The sequence below is a fragment of the Phoxinus phoxinus genome (assembly GCF_949152265.1).
Source record: "Phoxinus phoxinus genome assembly, chromosome: 4".
Taxonomy (NCBI): domain Eukaryota; kingdom Metazoa; phylum Chordata; class Actinopteri; order Cypriniformes; family Leuciscidae; genus Phoxinus; species Phoxinus phoxinus.
The window spans coordinates 7,228,369-7,234,368 of NC_136879.1; positions in this window are offsets into that span (position 1 = coordinate 7,228,369).

Here is a 6,000-nt window from a genome sequence, read left to right on the forward strand (position 1 = left end):
GCATATGTGAACCCTAAAGCTCTAAGATAACCTATCCCTAAACGTATTAAGCTGTTGCATCAATCATTGTGTCCAGCAAGGTAAGCAGTGGCGGGACGGCTCTCTGGGCCCTACCACCTTGGTGATGGCTCGCTGGAACCCGAGGTGTACATATGCCTTGAGCGGGCCTGCATGCTTGTGCTTGCTAAGGCAGCACATATACTAAAATTGGATCGATACAGAGAAGATTAGCATGGCCCCTGCGAAAGGATGACACGCAAATCCGTGAAGCGCTCCATATTTTTGCAGCTCTGATCAAGCCTGCTTCACTGGACTTGATTCATACCCTCCTGCCACTCTTTATTTTCATTCCTGCTCTGTTGTGTCGAGAACCGGTGCATCTCCAATGTCTACAGGGCACTCTCAGTTTTCCTGCCAACTCTTTTTTTTAATGCTTGTACTCTGGGGCCATCGACGAGTGTGTCCACTCCCTTTCTTCAGCAGATGCCGTTGGGGATCCTCTGGTATCCTCTGGAAGGCAGGCTACACTAATAAACAAGGTTTGCGAACTGGCGAAATGGCTCGCTGGGCCCTACTACCTTGGTGAGGACTTGCTGGGATAGGACCCCAGGGGTACATATGCCTCAAAAGACCCATGCTTTTTTTGGCTTGTTAAGACAGCGCCTATGCCGAAAGTAGACAGATTCAGAGAATAAATCAAAGAAAGAAAAAAAAGTGAAGTCCTTCACGGTTTGGCTTCCGAGGCGTGGCCGAGGGCCTCTGCCTCAAGGGCTCCAGAGGACTAACTCCAGCTGCGGATCGTGTCCGGTTACATCGAGTGCATGCAACCTTGGCACAGACAGCAAAGCACTTTCCGTTTTTCTTCCAACTCATTTTTCTCTCGAAAACCTGGAGGACATTGCCCATTCAGAGCTTGTATTTTGGTACCATCGATAAGTCTGCCCAGCCCATTCTTTCAGTAGATGCTCTAATACATCATGGTGGAATTGGGCATATGTGAACCCTAAAGCTCTAAGATAACCTATCCCTAAACGTATTAAGCTGTTGCATCAATCATTGTGTCCAGCAAGGTAAGCAGTGGCGGGACGGCTCTCTGGGCCCTACCACCTTGGTGATGGCTCGCTGGAACCCGAGGTGTACATATGCCTTGAGCGGGCCTGCATGCTTGTGCTTGCTAAGGCAGCACATATACTAAAATTGGATCGATACAGAGAAGATTAGCATGGCCCCTGCGAAAGGATGACACGCAAATCCGTGAAGCGCTCCATATTTTTGCAGCTCTGATCAAGCCTGCTTCACTGGACTTGATTCATACCCTCCTGCCACTCTTTATTTTCATTCCTGCTCTGTTGTGTCGAGAACTGGTGCATCTCCAATGTCTACAGGGCACTCTCAGTTTTCCTGCCAACTCTTTTTTTTAATGCTTGTACTCTGGGGCCATCGACGAGTGTGTCCACTCCCTTTCTTCAGCAGATGCCGTTGGGGATCCTCTGGTATCCTCTGGAAGGCAGGCTACACTAATAAACAAGGTTTGCGAACTGGCGAAATGGCTCGCTGGGCCCTACTACCTTGGTGAGGACTTGCTGGGATAGGACCCCAGGGGTACATATGCCTCAAATGACCCATGCTTTTTTTGGCTTGTTAAGACAGCGCCTATGCCGAAAGTAGACAGATTCAGAGAATAAATCAAAGAAAGAAAAAAAAAGTGAAGTCCTTCACGGTTTGGCTTCCGAGGCGTGGCCGAGGGCCTCTGCCTCAAGGGCTCCAGAGGACTAACTCCAGCTGCGGATCGTGTCCGGTTACATCGAGTGCATGCAACCTTGGCACAGACAGCAAAGCACTTTCCGTTTTTCTTCCAACTCATTTTTCTCTCGAAAACCTGGAGGACATTGCCCATTCAGAGCTTGTATTTTGGTACCATCGATAAGTCTGCCCAGCCCATTCTTTCAGTAGATGCTCTAATACATCATGGTGGAATTGGGCATATGTGAACCCTAAAGCTCTAAGATAACCTATCCCTAAACGTATTAAGCTGTTGCATCAATCATTGTGTCCAGCAAGGTAAGCAGTGGCGGGACGGCTCTCTGGGCCCTACCACCTTGGTGATGGCTCGCTGGAACCCGAGGTGTACATATGCCTTGAGCGGGCCTGCATGCTTGTGCTTGCTAAGGCAGCACATATACTAAAATTGGATCGATACAGAGAAGATTAGCATGGCCCCTGCGAAAGGATGACACGCAAATCCGTGAAGCGCTCCATATTTTTGCAGCTCTGATCAAGCCTGCTTCACTGGACTTGATTCATACCCTCCTGCCACTCTTTATTTTCATTCCTGCTCTGTTGTGTCGAGAACCGGTGCATCTCCAATGTCTACAGGACACTCTCAGTTTTCCTGCCAACTCTTTTTTTTAATGCTTGTACTCTGGGGCCATCGACGAGTGTGTCCACTCCCTTTCTTCAGCAGATGCCGTTGGGGATCCTCTGGTATCCTCTGGAAGGCAGGCTACACTAATAAACAAGGTTTGCGAACTGGCGAAATGGCTCGCTGGGCCCTACTACCTTGGTGAGGACTTGCTGGGATAGGACCCCAGGGGTACATATGCCTCAAATGACCCATGCTTTTTTTGGCTTGTTAAGACAGCGCCTATGCCGAAAGTAGACAGATTCAGAGAATAAATCAAAGAAAGAAAAAAAAAGTGAAGTCCTTCACGGTTTGGCTTCCGAGGCGTGGCCGAGGGCCTCTGCCTCAAGGGCTCCAGAGGACTAACTCCAGCTGCGGATCGTGTCCGGTTACATCGAGTGCATGCAACCTTGGCACAGACAGCAAAGCACTTTCCGTTTTTCTTCCAACTCATTTTTCTCTCGAAAACCTGGAGGACATTGCCCATTCAGAGCTTGTATTTTGGTACCATCGATAAGTCTGCCCAGCCCATTCTTTCAGTAGATGCTCTAATACATCATGGTGGAATTGGGCATATGTGAACCCTAAAGCTCTAAGATAACCTATCCCTAAACGTATTAAGCTGTTGCATCAATCATTGTGTCCAGCAAGGTAAGCAGTGGCGGGACGGCTCTCTGGGCCCTACCACCTTGGTGATGGCTCGCTGGAACCCGAGGTGTACATATGCCTTGAGCGGGCCTGCATGCTTGTGCTTGCTAAGGCAGCACATATACTAAAATTGGATCGATACAGAGAAGATTAGCATGGCCCCTGCGAAAGGATGACACGCAAATCCGTGAAGCGCTCCATATTTTTGCAGCTCTGATCAAGCCTGCTTCACTGGACTTGATTCATACCCTCCTGCCACTCTTTATTTTCATTCCTGCTCTGTTGTGTCGAGAACCGGTGCATCTCCAATGTCTACAGGGCACTCTCAGTTTTCCTGCCAACTCTTTTTTTTAATGCTTGTACTCTGGGGCCATCGACGAGTGTGTCCACTCCCTTTCTTCAGCAGATGCCGTTGGGGATCCTCTGGTATCCTCTGGAAGGCAGGCTACACTAATAAACAAGGTTTGCGAAATGGCTCGCTGGGCCCTACTACCTTGGTGAGGACTTGCTGGGATAGGACCCCAGGGGTACATATGCCTCAAATGACCCATGCTTTTTTTGGCTTGTTAAGACAGCGCCTATGCCGAAAGTAGACAGATTCAGAGAATAAATCAAAGAAAGAAAAAAAAGTGAAGTCCTTCACGGTTTGGCTTCCGAGGCGTGGCCGAGGGCCTCTGCCTCAAGGGCTCCAGAGGACTAACTCCAGCTGCGGATCGTGTCCGGTTACATCGAGTGCATGCAACCTTGGCACAGACAGCAAAGCACTTTCCGTTTTTCTTCCAACTCATTTTTCTCTCGAAAACCTGGAGGACATTGCCCATTCAGAGCTTGTATTTTGGTACCATCGATAAGTCTGCCCAGCCCATTCTTTCAGTAGATGCTCTAATACATCATGGTGGAATTGGGCATATGTGAACCCTAAAGCTCTAAGATAACCTATCCCTAAACGTATTAAGCTGTTGCATCAATCATTGTGTCCAGCAAGGTAAGCAGTGGCGGGACGGCTCTCTGGGCCCTACCACCTTGGTGATGGCTCGCTGGAACCCGAGGTGTACATATGCCTTGAGCGGGCCTGCATGCTTGTGCTTGCTAAGGCAGCACATATACTAAAATTGGATCGATACAGAGAAGATTAGCATGGCCCCTGCGAAAGGATGACACGCAAATCCGTGAAGCGCTCCATATTTTTGCAGCTCTGATCAAGCCTGCTTCACTGGACTTGATTCATACCCTCCTGCCACTCTTTATTTTCATTCCTGCTCTGTTGTGTCGAGAACTGGTGCATCTCCAATGTCTACAGGGCACTCTCAGTTTTCCTGCCAACTCTTTTTTTTAATGCTTGTACTCTGGGGCCATCGACGAGTGTGTCCACTCCCTTTCTTCAGCAGATGCCGTTGGGGATCCTCTGGTATCCTCTGGAAGGCAGGCTACACTAATAAACAAGGTTTGCGAACTGGCGAAATGGCTCGCTGGGCCCTACTACCTTGGTGAGGACTTGCTGGGATAGGACCCCAGGGGTACATATGCCTCAAATGACCCATGCTTTTTTTGGCTTGTTAAGACAGCGCCTATGCCGAAAGTAGACAGATTCAGAGAATAAATCAAAGAAAGAAAAAAAAAGTGAAGTCCTTCACGGTTTGGCTTCCGAGGCGTGGCCGAGGGCCTCTGCCTCAAGGGCTCCAGAGGACTAACTCCAGCTGCGGATCGTGTCCGGTTACATCGAGTGCATGCAACCTTGGCACAGACAGCAAAGCACTTTCCGTTTTTCTTCCAACTCATTTTTCTCTCGAAAACCTGGAGGACATTGCCCATTCAGAGCTTGTATTTTGGTACCATCGATAAGTCTGCCCAGCCCATTCTTTCAGTAGATGCTCTAATACATCATGGTGGAATTGGGCATATGTGAACCCTAAAGCTCTAAGATAACCTATCCCTAAACGTATTAAGCTGTTGCATCAATCATTGTGTCCAGCAAGGTAAGCAGTGGCGGGACGGCTCTCTGGGCCCTACCACCTTGGTGATGGCTCGCTGGAACCCGAGGTGTACATATGCCTTGAGCGGGCCTGCATGCTTGTGCTTGCTAAGGCAGCACATATACTAAAATTGGATCGATACAGAGAAGATTAGCATGGCCCCTGCGAAAGGATGACACGCAAATCCGTGAAGCGCTCCATATTTTTGCAGCTCTGATCAAGCCTGCTTCACTGGACTTGATTCATACCCTCCTGCCACTCTTTATTTTCATTCCTGCTCTGTTGTGTCGAGAACCGGTGCATCTCCAATGTCTACAGGGCACTCTCAGTTTTCCTGCCAACTCTTTTTTTTAATGCTTGTACTCTGGGGCCATCGACGAGTGTGTCCACTCCCTTTCTTCAGCAGATGCCGTTGGGGATCCTCTGGTATCCTCTGGAAGGCAGGCTACACTAATAAACAAGGTTTGCGAACTGGCGAAATGGCTCGCTGGGCCCTACTACCTTGGTGAGGACTTGCTGGGATAGGACCCCAGGGGTACATATGCCTCAAATGACCCATGCTTTTTTTGGCTTGTTAAGACAGCGCCTATGCCGAAAGTAGACAGATTCAGAGAATAAATCAAAGAAAGAAAAAAAAGTGAAGTCCTTCACGGTTTGGCTTCCGAGGCGTGGCCGAGGGCCTCTGCCTCAAGGGCTCCAGAGGACTAACTCCAGCTGCGGATCGTGTCCGGTTACATCGAGTGCATGCAACCTTGGCACAGACAGCAAAGCACTTTCCGTTTTTCTTCCAACTCATTTTTCTCTCGAAAACCTGGAGGACATTGCCCATTCAGAGCTTGTATTTTGGTACCATCGATAAGTCTGCCCAGCCCATTCTTTCAGTAGATGCTCTAATACATCATGGTGGAATTGGGCATATGTGAACCCTAAAGCTCTAAGATAACCTATCCCTAAACGTATTAAGCTGTTGCATCAATC